We start from the raw sequence: 17,248 nt of genomic DNA on the forward strand, positions 1-17,248 counted from the left end.
ACAGTGATCCATATCTGTTTGAAGATAATATGTTTGTTTAATTTTTACATTTTACTCCTATTTTCAATGCCAGAGGAAAAACGCCTGAAGGATGGTGCTCGGTGTAATAGTCAAACAAATGTCTCTTTAGAGAAAAGAAAAGCACTTGAAAACATTGCAAGCTCTGTTAAACTTATTTCTAGTCTAACAACTTTAAAATTAAAAGTAGTCTTGTAAAATGCATTTCTGAAAGACTTTATCAAAAATGCATACCTCCCCTCAGATAATGTCACTGAATTAAGGATCAAGAAATTAGAGACAGGTATTCAGCTGAAAGAAACATGGAGAATTCCTGTGTAACAGAGTGAAATGTGGAGGTTCTAGCTGTGTTTGCCCTTACCATACCATTATCAGTCAAGATTTTCAGTTTTGTGTTCCAACCTGCAGTTAAAATCAAGTGTAGCGCTCAAGGCGTAATTCCTCAGTTCTCTGCTTACCCTGATTAGAGCCCATGGTCTGTCATTAGAATCACTCTTTTGCAGAGACACTGTGAAGTCCCTTGGCCCTCACTCTTAGTCATATTGGCAGTGCAAGATGCCAGCCCTAGTGAAATAGAACTTATGCCAATTCAGCATCTGGGCCAAACAACTAAACATGGCTGGAGGAAAAAACGAGCAACCTTTCTAATTTGCCTCATTTAAATTCATAATCATTTTACCCCATGTGAACTCTTAGTACTTACTAGAAAACTGATTGCTGAATCAATTCTCTTTTCTTCTGTCCTAGAGAACAATTTCATAACTCCTCTTTCTTTACGTCTATAACATGTCTTCCTCTAAATTCTCAGCTGCTTCCTAATTCACTGAGAATACAGGAGGGATCAAAATAGAATATCCGTGAACTCCAAACACCAAGTCTACCATCCTACCTGGATCTATCTGAAACCACGTGTTCTGCCTTCCTTCTTCCTTTGGCAGAAGAAATGTTTGTCCTCTGTTCTAAGGCTGAACCCTCTACTCTGCACTGGATACCTCCCTTCTGGCCGAATCAGGGATTTCTCTTCTACTATGTCTCCTCTTCCCTGTATCTTCCATTATTTGCTCTCTACCAGATGCTTTCATTAGCATGCAAAGGTCTAATACCTCTCATCTTAAAGGGGAAAATTCGTTCTTTCTTCCCATATCCAATTCGAATCATTGCCCCATTGCTCTGCTCCTCTTTAGAGCAAAACGACTCCAACAATATAGCTCTACTTCATGTTTCATTTCCTTATCTCCCACTTACCTATTTTTGTCCTCTCCACTACACAGAAACTATTCTTCTTAAGGTTATTAGTGATATCTATTAGATGTTGCCAAGTCCTATATTAAATGATCAGTTCTCATCTTCATCTACCAGTAGGATTAATAATAACTCCCTCTTCCTTCTAACACCTACTACTTGGCTCATGAGACAATTCGTCTTATCTCCCTGCTCACTTCTTATATCCTTTCCCGAATCCTCTAGAGGATGGAGTGTCTCCTGGCTCAGTCCTTCAACATCATGTATTCTCTGCCTACACCTACTTATAAAGTGATTTCATCTTTAAATCTAGAGACTTTAAATACCATGATGATTTACCGATTTTCATCTACAGCCATGATAATCTCTTGCTACTGAAATTCAGACTAGTATATCCAGTTGTCTACTTCACATGTCCACACATGCCATCGCAGACTTAGTATGTCCAAAAACAAATTCTTAATCCTCTAAAGTTCTCTCTTGACCATCGCCTAAAAGACCCTAAGTGATTTTTCGCTAACCTAGCTTTCTAACCTTATCTTCTAACAATTTCCCCTTTGATCATTTCACTACAAACCAACTAACCTCCTAGTCTTTGGAACACATAAAGTATAAGCCCACCCACCTGCATACACCAAGCCTCTCTTTCAGTGTATTCATACGGTTTGCTCCCATACTTCTTTCAAATCTCTGCTCAAATGTTCCCTGACCACCCTATATACTTGCCCTAAACCTTGCATCATTACGCTGCTCCTTCATGGTCCTTCCACTAACTAACATGCTATATTTATGTATTTATGGTGGTCTCCTTCCACTGGAACATAAGATCCATAAAGAAGAGATTTATTTGTTCACTCCTAGAGCCTACTGCTCTAGTGCCTAGAACAGCAGCACATATTAGACACTCCATCAATATCTGCTGAATGGATGAACATCAACTTGCCTGATGACCAAACACAGTTCATTGAAACTTACTTTTTAATCAAATTTCAATTTCCTCTTCTTATAAGCTTAAATTTGATTTGAAAAGTTGAATATTCATTTTTATTAAAAAATGAATAATTATAGAGACATAATTCTTTATAAAAACGATTTAATAATCTATTCATTACAATGCAAAAGTTTTATTCAAAGTATACCTTTCTCCAGAAGGGATTTTTTGGTTTTCTTAGATTCTTTAAAAACTTAAGGTTAAAAAATTTAAAGAGCAATGCCTAAGTACATTGTTTTATTTCATGACTTCTACATGATGATTTATTTTTAAAAGGGTTTATTTGAGAATTACTTACACCACACTATTGAATGTATCATATGCCATTTACCAAGCATCTCACTTAAGTACACATACATTTCTCAATTAAATCTAGGCTTCCAATTATAGAATACTACCTGTATTATATAGGTCTGGTATTATATGTGAACTCCTTACCAGTAAAAACAAGGTGAATTCTTAGCGATGTCTAAAGAAACAGTTACTGTTCTGTTTGTAGTCATTTCCCTTCTTCCATTTTCCTATTTCTGTTACAGATATTCAATATGAAATATCAATCTTCATATGAATGATCATTTTCTTGTACTCTTGTATCCGTGCTTTCATATTAATGCAGGAAATTTTTAGTCCAGCTATAATTACTTGAACGCAATTCTATTTCTATTACTATAGCTTTGCCATCCCTAGACTACATTTGTGCATATTTTACATGATATAATTTCTGGCCTCATTGAAAGGGTAGATGTTTATCATAAAATTTTAAGATTTCTGTAGAGTATGATTAATCAACCTAAGCTGAGCAGCTACCACACACACACACACACACACACACACACACACACACAAAGGTACTATTATTATAGAAATTCTCCTCCTACCCTTTCTCATAAGTCAAAATTATGTAAAACAATATTGATTGTCATGCAGTGAGTGCCCAATTCTTTCCTAGTAAACTAAATTCCCAGCTTTAGGCAGATCCCTATGTAGTGAAGAGGGCAGGAGACCTGGCAGTCAGTGGATGACAGATGCCTGGGCCAAATCACCCTGACAACTCCTCTCCATAATAAATCTGAGAAGCTAATCTCTGCTAAATTGTTAATGGCTGCTAATCAGATACTGGATACATGGTTACCCCTCTTGATAGTATATTTGCATTTAAATGAGTCCTTTCTGGAAGGACTCCTTAAACCAAAGGAGTGGTTCTAATGCTGACAGCTTCAGGCACCCAGGGCCTCTGGCTCAGGTTTTCATATCGTCCTTTGCGGAGACGCATGATATCATGAGGCCATTTGATCTGTAATTCCAGAATATCAGAAAGGAATTACTGCAGACCTCAAAGTAATGATCCGAAGATTGTTTTTTAAAAAAGGGTTCTTCAATGAAAAGTCATAGATTAAAAAACTGATCTATTTCACCTCACCCTAGCCACTATTCATTAAATTAAATTATCTGGCATACTGGTGTATGTCAAGTTCCAAGCAGATAGATTCAAACCGTACATGTTGATGTAAGACATTTCTCATTTCATTTTTTTTCTTTCTCTTTCCCCTATGTTTCTCGCCATGGTATAGCATCTGAAGCAGTTAATTCCTGCCATTTAATATCTTTAATTTTTGTTTTATCCCAAGCACCATCAACATTGATTGTCTTCTATGAGTAAAAAGCACCTGGCAAGAGTACTTTCATGGATGAAGGAGCCTGAATTATCATGAGAAACTATCTATACCTCCAGTGAGTCTGGCTTCACAGAGTGAAAACTATACAAGGAAGGACAATCCAATATGTAATGTAACTGTCCCAAATCACCACACTTAATCCCCACTGTCTCAAACAAATTGAAAGAAAAGATTAAACATCTACTTTCACTCTTAAGGACAAGCCTATGTAATAGCCATTGTTCTCCTTATTTCAAAAATGAGACAAAGTCAGGCTGTGAATGGAAGGATCCAATCCCTAGTCTGTTCAACTACAAAACCCCTGACCTTCAGGGTCATCCTTGTCTTCTTCTCATCCTCTGTCAACCTTATATGGACCTTTACCTCCAACACTGATACCTAGCAAATCCTTCCACTACATTATAAATTATTAACCATAAGGTTTAGCATGTTCTCTCTTCCAAGGTATTTAGCACTTTAAAGGAGAAAGAAGCCTGCCCAAGTGGACAAAGCTAACACTTATCAAGCATGAGCCCCCAACATTTGCACCAGACAATTTCACATCATCTCCTTATAAACTGACAATAATCTTTGTGAGGTTGAGATCCTAACCTTCTTTTTACTGTGGATCCCTTTGACAATATGGAGTAGCCCATTTAAATAGTCTTAAAATAACACTTTTAAATTCATAAAATATAATACATAGAATCTCAAAAGAAACTAGTTACTATGTTTTAAATGCAGTCATTAGAATATTTTAAAAACCAAATTTGTGATATAGAAACGAATGGGTATTTAAACTCATTAAATAACAAGATATAACAGAGACTCTACTAACTACTATACTTAAAAATAGTGATGTTGGGGTGATGGGTTAACAATTCTGATACATGTGTACTGAAATTGAACAAGTAAATAAATAGATGGTGGATGGTGGTAGCCACATTTCTCAATATTGAAGTATGAATTTACAGATAAACAAGAGGAGAAAGCTAAACTAATCTCAGCATTAATGGATTATAGTTGCAGACATCAGTATACACTCAGCTCAATATAGATATAGATATATATAGAAATATTTACTGATATGTGTATATACATGGGTTACTATACATATCTATTTCTTTGTTCTCTCAGTTAAGAGAGCCTAATCAAATAATACCCCATTAGCAACAGAACATCTAGAGCCCAGATCTTGGTTTCTATTACTACTCTCCAATAAAAGGAATCAGGGCTCCTCAGAGAAATGACTGATTCTAGGACTGGGGCAGGAAATACACAAAATGAGCCTGGAGCACCTTGTGGTACCAGAAAGTCAGGAAGTGTTAAACACACACACAAACATGCATGCTAAACACATATACACACAGATACACAGACACACACAAACTCACACACCCCAAAGGGAGTATGTCAAAGGAGCACAGGCGCCAAAAGCAAAAGCTCCCAATGGCCAAAGCTGGAACAATTTAAACAACAAAATAAAGTAGTATTGGATTATAACCCAAAGGATAAAATAGATATCCATGAGTCTATACTGATATAAATAAATATCAATAATTGAATAAATTAATATTTGGGGGGAAATAGACAACTCTGTGTGGAAGAATTCCAAATACTTTATGTACATACTCTGTCCTCAAGGAGGTGGATCATAACTCTCCACTCTTTGGGTTTGTGCTTCACATAGTGACTTCCTTCCAACAAGTGTAGTGTGGAAGGGGTGGAGGAGTAACTTTCCAGTGGAGAAATCTGAGACACGACCTCAGCCAGGTTATCAAGGTCAACATCAACAGTCAAATCACGTTGATAGCATGTACCCTTGATAAGATGTTATAAAAAAGGCACTTTATCTGGTTGTCCTCCCAATAAACCATAATCCCAGTCTTACCATGAGAAAAGCATTGGACAGTTTACATTAGTGAGGTATGCTACAAAACACTTGATCACTGCTCCTCAAAACCGTCAAGGTTGGGGCTTCCCTGGTGGCGCAGTGGTTGAGAGTCCACCTGCCAATGCAGGGGACACAGGTTCGAGCACTGGCCTGGGAAGATCCCACATGCCAGGGAGCAACTAAGCCCGTGTGCCACAACTACTGAGCCTGTGCTCTAGAGCCCGTGAGCCACAACTACTGAGCCCATGTGCTGCAACTACGGAGGCCCACGCGCCTACAGCCCGTGCTCCACAACGAGAGAGGCCACTTCAATGAGAGGCCGGCGCACTGCAACGAAGAGTAACCCCCGCTTTCCGCAACTAGAGAAAGCCCGTGCGCAGCAACGAACACCCAACACAGCCATAAATAAATAAATAAATAAATAAATAAATAAATAGATAAAAACGGTCAAGGTTATCAAAAACAAGAAAAGCCTGAGAAACTACCACAGCCCAGAGGAGCCTAAGGGGGCTTGATAACTAAATGTAATGTGGTGTCCTGGATGGAAGCCTGAAATGGAATTAAGGACACTAGGCAAAAGCCAAGGAAATCTGAATAAAGTACAGACTCTGGTTAATGTTATTGTATTAATATTGGCTCATTAATTGTAAAAAAGGTGCCACACTAGTGTACGGTGTCAATAATAGAGGAAATTGGGAATGAGATATATAAGAACTCTGTATTATCCCCTTAATTTTTCTGTATATCTAAAACCATTCTAAAATAGATGTAGTCTATTAGATAAAACAAAAAAGGTAATGATGATTTGATTGTGACATCAGAGTAGTGATACTTTGAGATATCTATAAAACTGCCTTAGGAAATTGTCTGTGATATCTGCTGGGGATATAGTCACAGGTACTCCTAATATTATTGTGGTTTGTTGTCTGCATTTAGATTTAAAGGACATGCTAAATACGAAATTGCAGTTAGAGGTTAGTGAAATTAAAGATGTAATATTCCCATCCAGATTCCACATACACTTTGATACATATTAAGAATCCCCTGCTCTTTGGTGAGGTCTAATTTTATGAAAGTGAAACACAGAGAGATGAATTAGGTTGTTTCAGCTTTTAAAAAGCCCGCATTCTAGGGTCAAGAATTCTTACTGAGCCTTGTTGAAACTGTTTGCTACACTACCTCCTAATTTTGGAACTGCTAAACAGAGAGTTGGGAGGGCTTCCTAGAGTAAAAGTACTGCCTTGGCCTTGTGCAATTATACTGTTTAGGTTGCTGGACAAATCCAAGGATAAAACTGGCCTGGACCTAGTGATGGGCAATTCCAAAAGCAAGCTGAATGTGAGAAGTTCACTCACAGAGAACCCTAGTGTCAAAGAACCTCTCTACTTGGGAATGGCTCAACACTGGGAAAATAAACCCTGGTTCAGCTGTAAAGAGAGCACATCCTTGGCCTTTTTTCCCCCTTAAATCCGGAAACTGATGATCTGGTCAGCTTAGGAGAGGGAGGGAGGGAAGGAGGGAGGGAGGAAGATGAGAGAGAGAGAGAGAAACCTGTTAATAGCTGGTGCCCATTTAAAGAGAGAAGGAAAGGGCTTATTATATACGTATATGCTAATATTATTCTTAAAGCCAATTCTGATCAATCCTTCGGGAAAGAAAGAGATGCAGCCATCTGTTAATGTGGCTTCAGCGTCTTTGTTTCCAAATGTTACAGCTGTCACCAGACCAGCCATTCCAGTTGGGGCGAGGCCAGGGGGTTAGAGGGGGAACATCTGTCCACTAAGGACACCACTAAACAGCAACAAAATCTTGGGGCGACCCCTCTCTCTTTCCTCGAGTGCTTTCGCTAGCCGGTCCTACTTCCCCACTCCTTTGGGAGTTTCCTGTTCCATTACGTAGGCAAGAGGGCGAGAGGTCCCAGCTTTCCTAATTGTGAGTGGTTTGGCTGGGTGTGTACGTGCGAGTAACTGTGTGTGTGTGGGGGGGAGTGGAGCTCGCTACAAGGGGCTTAGAAAAACTAGTCGCCAATTTAAAATATTTTCGGAGTGTTTGAAAGATATCTTAAGAGCTAATCCCACTCTCAAATTCAGCGAAATGAACAAAACAGATAAGGAAGACGAAGAGGGTGGAAAACCCACACAGCGGAATGGAGCCGTCCATGCCGCGGGAGTGACAGGGGAGCGCTCAGAGGAAAGGCGCTCTGCAGGGAAAGTCACTCTGGCTCTTCTCTCTCGGTCCACCAGCCGACGACGCTTCTTCTGTAAAAGCATTCCTAGAAAATAACCCTACAACCGGGAAGGGTAGCGATCGTTGAGCGCAGTTTCCAGGAGCCGGTGCCCGCAGCCGGGAGAGGCCCCTCTCCCCCCGCGGCTGGCGCGGAATGTGGCGATCCGGCCAGGGGCGGGGGATGACTTCCGGCGGCCGGAGCTCGGCGCCGGGAGCAGGTGCTGCAGCTGGCAGGTGGGGTGGGGGCCGGCCGAGCTGACCACACACAGACCCGCCGCGGCGGCACTGCGTCCCCGGGGCAGCCGGCGCCCGGGACATGCGCTGATTCGATCCCTCCGGAGAAGGTAAGCAGCCCGGCTATTATTAGCCTCGGCCACACTGCGCGGTGCTTTCTGCTTGGTTAGTAATGGGGTTTGTAATACAGAGGGAAGAAGGGGAATATCCCTGCCGCCTTCTGCAATGGGAAAAGGAGCAACAACTGAAATTGAAATGTTAATCAGCCAAGTGCTTGAGATTATTGGAGGAGCGGTGTTACTGGGCAAACAAAGAAGGCGGTCAGCCTCTGTAATCTTAAGATAGTCAACCATTGCTGTGCTACACTCGCTTAGATATTGAAGAGGATTCCGAATGTAAAATAATTTGAGTTGCACTTTTACGTTGCTACCTTCAACCTTCGCTTGGTTAATTTGTGGTTTGCGAGCAGCAGGTTCTCGTCAGCAGCCTGGAGAAGTAATCGGAAATCTTCCTTCTCCTTTTGCGTTCCTCAGCCTCCTCCCTTTCCAGTTATCAGAATGGGTCTGCACATTTCAACGTCAAACATCCACTTCAATACTGAACCTTTAGAAAGAATCTCAAATTAGAGGAGAAATTTACCTCCTGGAGTTCAGCTTGGGTTGAGCAGCACTTGTCCCCACTTCTCCCTTCATTTACCATCTTCTCTTGTCAATCATTTCATTGATTTCCCCCCCGCCCCCGGGGATGCTGTGCTCATTAACAAACCAGCTCTTGTCAGCTCCTGTCCACCACCTCTGTTCCGTGACTGATTTTTCAAGGACCCAGAAAGGGCATTGCCTTATACCACGTTTGGACTGTTATCTGTGTCCTTCCCCAAAATGCATGGCATGAAAAACCCTTTAAGCCCAGTACCAATATGGTTTCCGGTAACTCCCTTCATTGTAGTCACTGCAGCTACCAGGTGGGTTTCAAGGACAGCAGAATCTATTGGGGTGTGAGAAAGAGGGCTCTACCTACATATTTTGCTCCATGTGCATAAGAATAGGTGGAAGTAGAAATGCAAATGTCAGTCTATCCCGTTTTTCTTGAAGCTTTTTTAGTCCAGCTAGGTTGTGAGACACCTAGCTGGGTAGGGTATGGGGCAAGTCCTCCTGCAAAAGCAAGCAGTGTGTTTGTCCTAGGATTCCCCCAATAACCTCAAAAGAGTTTCCAGAGAGACTTTTCCCACAGGCAGTCAGAAAGCCAGGGGAGGTGGCCAAGGTAAACCTCAGGTTATTTGGGCATCCTCAAGTTAGTCTCCCCTTTTAGGGGTTCTGACCTAGGATTTCCCCACAAACGCTTTGCTCCTGAGCTCAAGTGCCCATTCTTGTTGCTCACCTAGGGATGTACAATGGAATGATATTCTGTGAAATGGTGAAGATTGCTATGGTGGGGATTGCAAATGTGCCACTTCACCAACAGAGAACAGTTGTAATAAGCCAGACTGTGTGGTGTCTGTGTGCCAATATTCCATTTAAAAAGAGATTTGTTATCTTTAAATCTGAAATTAAAGAGACAGTTTGACTCAAAAGGCCATGGATTTTATTTTAACAAATTAAAATAGGAGATCAATAAAAAAGAGGGCCTGGGTTTATAGCTAACCTTCTTACGTTTTTTTTTTTTTTTTTTTTCTTTTTGCCGTACGCGGGCCTCTCACTGTTGTGGCCTCTCCCGTTGCGGAGCACAGGCTCCGGACGCGCAGGCTCAGCGGCCATGGCTCACGGGCCCAGTCACCCCGCGGCATGTGGGATTTCCCCGGACTGGGGCACGAACCCGTGTCCCCTACAAAGGCAGGCGGACTCTCAACCACTGCGCCACCAGGGAAGCCCCTTACCTTCTTTTTAAAATATTGCTTTAGAACAAGATACTGGATCTGAAAAATCATGTTACTTCTATTATATATCGTTATTGTTTTTCTGATTACAAATTCTCTATTTATAAATACACTTTGGAAAGACTTGAGTTGGTTTCTTTGTCTCTATCTTCAGTATATGAGGCAGAAGGAGTGGAGGCGGGTGGGCAAATCCCACTCCAAATGGCCCACTCAGATGGCCCACTCAGAGAACTGTTCCCCGGACCATGCCAAGCTCTGGACCGAAATTGTTTTGGCTGGTTGTTATTATTATCTTTAAATGTGGTTTGGGTTTGAAATATTAAATTTTCAATATTCTAAAATTTTGACTCAGGCACACCAAGTAGAAGAGAGAACAAAGAACAAGAATAGCAAAACTATTTTCCACCTTTCTTACCTAATAGTAAAATATTTAATTATATGAATAATTATTCTGAATAATAAGTGAAAAACATATTAAAATAATAATTCATTTTTAAGAAAGTAGCCCAAGGTTTATGAAATACAGGTTAGTGCAATTGATCTTAAGTACAGTAAAAATTTCTGTAATTTTAAAAGGTGTTCTTATGTTGAGTATTAGTACATGAAAATATGCTAATGATGGTTAGAAATTGAAATGTCTGTTACTTGGTTTCTGAAGAAACTGAATTCTTTGGCAAGAAATGGGTCAGGATTAGGGGACTGGAGCCGCCAAAGCCGGCATCATACCTGCCAGTGATTTTATAGGTGAGATGAATGCATTAAGTTATGGATTAGGGTTGGAGAAGCCTTCTGGGGAAGAAAGAAAACAAGATAGAAAATAGAATTTGTTATTTTAGTGCAACTAAGATAATTAAATTTAAGTTATTTCTGAGTTTGGACTTCGTTATATTTCAACAATTTCTGAGGAAAGTTTCTAAATTCAAAGCCCTAAGTAGAAATCGTTGTATGATTTCCTATCCGAAACTGATTTATGACTCTATTTCCTTTGTTAAAAACGTTTCCCAGAGAAAGGCAAAATTAATTGCCCGGTGTTAAGGAGGAGGAGTAATACCAAATAGAAGGATGTACGCTATTAGTTGCTAAATGAACTGTGGGAACTTTTTTGTAGATTTGACAAGATAGAATTGAAATCAATCTGTTGCTTTCCAATCACATAAAAAAAAAAACATTTAGTCTGGTGGGTGGTCAGTGTTATCAGTAAATTAAGACTTGAGTACCGATTTAGGATTCAAAGTTGCCTCTCCTTACAAAAGGCATTTTCTGGTGCTGCATTACTGCCATTAGCTACAATTGAAATAGACTTATCCTGAGATTTTGAAAAACAGAAAAAGAAATAGTAGGATTAATAAGGCTTTGCCTCCACTGAGAATGGGTAGAAAAAGTGCTATTTTGAAAGTTATCAATGGCCTCTTAATTGCCAGATTCCTGCGCTGTTTCAACCTGCTCTTTATGTCTTTATTTTTAAGTTCTCTTCTAAGTTCTTTTTTAAAAATTTTACTGCTTAGTGTTTTATTCACTAAAGTAGCATTTTTAATTGAAGTAGAGTTGATGTGTAATATTATATAAGTTACAGGTGTAAAATATAGTGACTCACAATGTTTAAAGGTTATACTCCATTTATAGTTATTATAAAATATTGGCTATATTTTCTGTGCTATGCAATATATCCTTATAGCTCATTTTATAATAAAAGTTTGTACCTCCTAATCTCCTATCCCTATATTGTTCTTTTTTTTAAATTAAATGCTTGTGTTCAAAAGTATTATTAATAAGTAATATATAAAGAGATATCTCTGTATCTAGTTTCTCAGTAATCCCCTTAAATTACCTCATGACCAGCCTAGAACAAGTGCTGTTTATTTCTAGTTTGTGCCTCATGATATCACGACTATATGTCTTCATTTGTTCCTTTCACTCACCCTGCTACACATTGAAACCTTGCTCACAGCATACACTGCCTCTTCCATGAACCCTTCCCCATACCCACCTTCCTTCTCATTTCAGATGTGTTTCTCCCTTGTCTAAATTCCTATGGCACTTTCTATTTTGGTCTATCCTTTAGTTTGAACATGATTTGCTGTTGTAAAATAACCCTAGAGAGCAGAGTCTTTGACTAACAACTTTTTATTACCTGCAACTCATAATACAGTGCCTAGCTATGTATATGCAAAGTAGATGTTCAGCAGTTTGATGTTAGTGAAGAAATTAGCTATTATTTTCCAGGGGTGTATATCCACCTACTCTGATATCCAAGTTAGGCTCTAAATAATGTGTGCAAGTACGTTTTAGTTTAAAATCCCTATATAATAATATAGTGAAAGTACATTCAAACAGTTATATTCAACAAAAGTTATTGTGAGCTTACATGCCCTTAAGTGGATATTGGCTCATCCGTATCAAAAAGCATAGTAAGCATTACAAAAGAAAACTTCAAAGAAGACATTGTACCAGCTTTCAGTATGCTTTCATTCTACTGAAAACAAATAAGCAGGGGAAGATGTCTTGCATAAGTAAGTACTAGTCTTAAAGCGCTCTGCTAGGTACTTTCATCTATGGTGTATAATTTCATCCTTCTACTATATGCTAATTTTACACTGAGACTCAGAGATCTTACCTAAATGGCAGAGATTCTTTCCACATTCACATGCTGTTCTTTGAAGTGTTAACGAGTGAAGGAAAACTATAAAAACATAATCAGAGTAGTTTAAAATTGTTTTGTGATCAGGCTTTCCAGTGCTTTTTAAACTTTTGGGTCTTAACATCCCCTTTAATAATTCAATAAAGGCTATGCATCCACTCCCCAAGTACATACACAGCACACACACACAGAATTTTGCCTGTAATTGCAGGTGTTTGCGGACCTAATAAAGCCCTCCTTTGCAAATGCTTTAAGGACATCTACGCTGGGCTCAGTTTTTCTTTTTGCTTGTTCTATGCTTAATATTTATTTTTGTACCTATTAAAATTAAACCAATTGTTATCTGTTATAGTTGAGGTATAAACCTAAGCAGCTTCGTACTTTACAACTTTTCTTTTTGCATTTTTGTATTCTGTCCTTCTCTCTCACACAAACACACACATCTATATAAATGAGATCAAATAATACTTTTCTGTGAAGAGAATGCTTAGAATTTATTCTTAACGATTTTTCTATATATCACACGTCAGTGTTAGCTATAGTCATCATGTTGTACATTATGTCCATAGTATGTATTTATCTTACAATTGGAAGCTTGTACCTTTGACCGTCTTCCTCCAATTTCCCCTCCCCTGACCCTCTGTCTCCTGACCTGTCTCCACATGTCTGATCTCTTTTTCTATGATTGTTTTCTTTTTTTTTAGGTTCCACACATAAGTGAGATCATATAGTGTTTGCCTTTCTTTCTCTGACTTATTTAACTTAGCATAAAGCCTTCAAGGTCCATTTCTGTTGTCTCAAATGGTAGCATTTCTTTGTTTTCTTACAGATGAATAATATTTCAGTGTGTGTGTGTGTGTATACCTATAATATGTATATACCTATAAATATATAAAACAACCTCTTTACCCATTTGTCCATCAATGGGCACTTAGATTGTTTCCATGTCTTGGCTATTATAAATAATGCTGCTATGAACATGGGGGTGCAGATATCTTTTTGAGTTAGTGTTTTCATTTTCTTTGGATATATTCCTAGAAGTGGAGTTGCTAGATATATGTAGTTCTAGTGTTAATTTTTGAGGATCCTCCATACTGTTTTCCATACTGGCTTTACCAATTTACAATCCCACCAACAGCACAAGGGTTCCCTTTTCTCCACATCCTCACGAGCATTTGTTATCTCTTGACATTTTTGAGGATGACTGTTCTAACAGGTGTGAAGTAATATCTCAATGTGGTTTTAATGTGCATTTCCCTAATGACTAGTGGTATTGAGCATCTTTTCATGTACCTGTTGGCTTTTCGTGTGTCTTCTTTGGAGGAATGTCTATTCGGGTCCTTTGCTCATTTTTTTTTTTTTTTTTTTGGTGGTACACGGGTCTCTCACTGTTGTGGCCTCTCCCGCTGCGGAGCACAGGCTCCGGACGCGCAGGCCCAGCGGCCATGGCTCACGGGTCCAGCCGCTCCGCAGCACCTGGGATCTTCCCGGACCGGGGCACGAACCCACGTCCCCTGCATCGGCAGGCGGACTCTCAACCACTGCGCCACCAGGGAAGCCCTGCTCATTTTTTTAATTGGGTAATTTTTTTTTTTTTTTTGCTATTGATTTGTATGAATTTTTAATTTATTTTGGATATTAACCATTATCAGATATATGGTTTACAAATATGTTTTTCCCATTCTATAGGTTGTCTTTTCAATCAGTTTGTTGATTTGTTTTTGTTTTTGTTTTTGTTTGCTGCTTAGAAGCTTTTTAGTTTGATGTAGTTCCATTTGTTTATTTTTTATTTTGTCGTTTGTGTTTTTAGTGTCATATCCAAAAAGTCATTACCAAACCCATGTAATGAGCTTTAGTCCTATGTTTTCTTCTGGCAGTTGCATAGTTTCAGGTCTTACATTTGAGTCTTTAATCCAATTCAAGTTAGTTTTGTGAGTGGTATAAGATATTGGTCCAATTTCATTCTTTTACATGTGAATATCCAATTATCCCAGGGTTCCCTCATATGTAACTTCTCTCTTTTCTCTTGCTGGTCTTAAAATTCTTTCTTTGTTTTTGACTTTCGATGATTTAATTGCAATGTGTCTCAGAGTAGCCCTATTTGAGTTCAACCTATTTGGGCTTCTTTGGGCTTCATGGATATGGATGTCCATTTCTCATCCTAGGTTTGGGAAGGTTTCATCCATTATTGCTTTAAATATACTTTTTTTCCTTTTCTCTCTCTCTTTTCTTTTTCTGGAATTCCCATGACATGAACATTGTTTACTTTATTGTGTCCCATAATTTCCATAGGCTTTCTTCACTCTTTTTATTCTTTTCCTTTTTGTTCCTTTCACTGGGTAATTTCTAAAGTTCTATCCTCCAGTTTGCTGATTCTTTCTTCTGCATGGTCGAATCTACCTTTGAAACTTTCTATTGAATTCTTCAGTTCAGTTATTGTATTTTTAAAATCTAGTGCTCCTGTTTTTTTGATGTTGCTATTTCCTTGTCAAACTTCTTGTCTTGTTCATGCATTGTTTTCCTAATTTCACTTAGCTGTCTGTGCTTTCTTGTAGTTTACTAAACTTCCTTAGGAGGATTATTCTGAATTCTTTGCCAGTTCATAGGTATTCTTTTTTTTTTTTTGCAGTGTGTGGGCCTCTCACTGTTGTGGCGTCTCCCATTGCAGAGCACAGGCTCCGGACGTGCAGGCTCAGTGGCCATGGCTCACGGGCCCAGCCCGCTCTGCGGCATGTGGGATCCTCCCGGACCGGGGTACGAACCCGCGCCCCCTGCATCGGCAGGCGGACTCTCAACCACTGCGCCACCACGGAAGCCCAGATCTTCATTTTTTTAAGGTCAGTTATTGGAGTTTTATTACTTTCCTTTGGTGGTGTCATATTTGCCCAATTTTTGTGATCCTTGATTCCTTACATTGGTATCTGCATATGTGAATAATTGGGCTCTTCCTCCAGACTTTACTGGGTATTATATTCAGTAGTAGTAGTACATGGGGCTATGAATTAGTTTCCTGGCAGAGAATCAGAGCTTGTATAGGACCTGGCTCTGGACAGGACCCAGAGCCTGTATAGTTCATTGTTTGGGAACCCAAATCAGGCCAGAGTGTGCACTTAATTCCCTGGTCAGGTGAGGGCACTGGTTTTGCCCTGCAGATGGGGGAGGCCACAGGCTGTGCTGTCTGTTCAAGTGCCACTGTATCTTGGGCTGTTTAATGGGCTGTACAGCTTCCCATGTTCTCTGGTTAGGTTCCCCAGTTGGACATGCTGAAGGCTGTATTCAGTGATGAGTAGGGCTATGAATTAGATTTCCTGCCTGGGTGCAGCAGGAGAAGCAGCTCTAAAGCCAGTAAAGCTCTTTGTTGTCTTAACTCAAGCTGATCCACACTCCACGTTCTGTGGCTGAACAAGGCTACTGGCTTGGCTTTGCAGACTGTCAGCTCTGCCTACCCTTCTCTAGGCTTGAGCACTGCTGGGCCGCACAGTTTCTAGGAGTTGTCACCAATCCTTCTAGTCAGATGGGCCAGGAAGACACTCTCCACAGCAGATGGGATGGGGCTAGTCCCAGTTCCTTTGCCTGGGTGGGATGAGAAGGGGCCACTCCAGGCTACTCTTAATTTCTCAAACAGGCTCCCCAGTTGGGAGGAGCTGGGAGCTCCTCTCAGCCTTGGATATGAATTAATCTCCGTGCCTGTGCATGGTACCGGATCCCTCCACACCTGATACTGGCTCTGCTTTGTACCAGAGCCAGTGATGAGCTCTGGCTGCCTGCCTCTTGGCTGGAGCACGACTGGGCCAAATAGCTTCCAGGATTTATTGCCAGCCCTTTTGGTCAGATGGCCAGAAGACACTGTCCACAGTGGGTGGGCTGTGACTCTGCTCTTTCCCTGGCTATGGGCAAACCAGGTTCAAGGGCCAGATGCGTATCAGGTGGATCTGTACCCTGAGTTCCCTGGTTGTAGTGCCCCGCCAACCTGGCTCTGTAGATAAGCAAAGATGCCCTTTGTGATCCCTACTTGGGCACTGCAGGTATGAATTCCATCTGTCACAATCCATGTGCTGGCTGTTGCATGCCCCTTCCCCCTTCATCACAGTCCAACTTTTAGTGGTCAAACCCTGCAGATTCCCCTGCAATCCCAGTGGAGCAGATTAGAGCAGTGGCTCCCACAAAGCAACCCCAATGCTAGTGGTGGTGCTTGCTGTCCCCCAGTTCTCTTCTCCTACTGGAGGAACCAGAGGTTCACGGGAGACCTCACCCATGGTGCTCCACTGGCCTGGGGGAGGGGCAGTGTGGTCAACGTGTAGCTCCTTCTCTCACCCTTCTAATGCAGTCTGTCTTGGTCTCTGTGGTGCACGGGGGTGCTTCAGCCTCACCTCCATGTTCTAGGATTCTCTCAAATAGTGTCCTGTTTCCAAATAATTGTTAGTTGTTCCTCCTGTGGGGGGGACGCGGAGCCAGGAATGACCTTGGTGATGTCACC

General features: G+C 40.5%; 1 long non-coding RNA gene and 1 pseudogene across 3 annotated transcripts in view; one reads left to right on the forward strand and one right to left on the reverse strand.

Annotated features, from left to right (window-relative positions):
- Nucleotides 1-8,070, reverse strand: part of LOC307055641 (ferritin light chain-like) — a 46,988-nt pseudogene extending 38,918 nt beyond the window's left edge. The window contains exons 1-2 of the transcript in view: nucleotides 7,939-8,070; nucleotides 5,539-5,727 (exon numbers count right to left, since the gene is read on the reverse strand). The product of the transcript in view is annotated as a ferritin light chain-like (transcript). The remainder of the gene's footprint in view (nucleotides 1-5,538; nucleotides 5,728-7,938) is intronic.
- A 71-nt stretch (nucleotides 8,071-8,141) lies between these two features.
- The window catches only part of LOC307056450, a 32,959-nt gene continuing 23,852 nt past the window's right edge, over nucleotides 8,142-17,248 (forward strand). For both annotated transcript variants that reach the window (XR_013811009.1, XR_013811010.1), the window contains exons 1-2: nucleotides 8,142-8,370; nucleotides 15,401-15,608. This is a non-coding gene — a long non-coding RNA (uncharacterized lncRNA). The remainder of the gene's footprint in view (nucleotides 8,371-15,400; nucleotides 15,609-17,248) is intronic.

This window comes from Hyperoodon ampullatus (assembly GCF_949752795.1).
Source record: "Hyperoodon ampullatus genome assembly, chromosome: 7".
Classification (NCBI taxonomy): Eukaryota; Metazoa; Chordata; class Mammalia; order Artiodactyla; family Ziphiidae; genus Hyperoodon; species Hyperoodon ampullatus.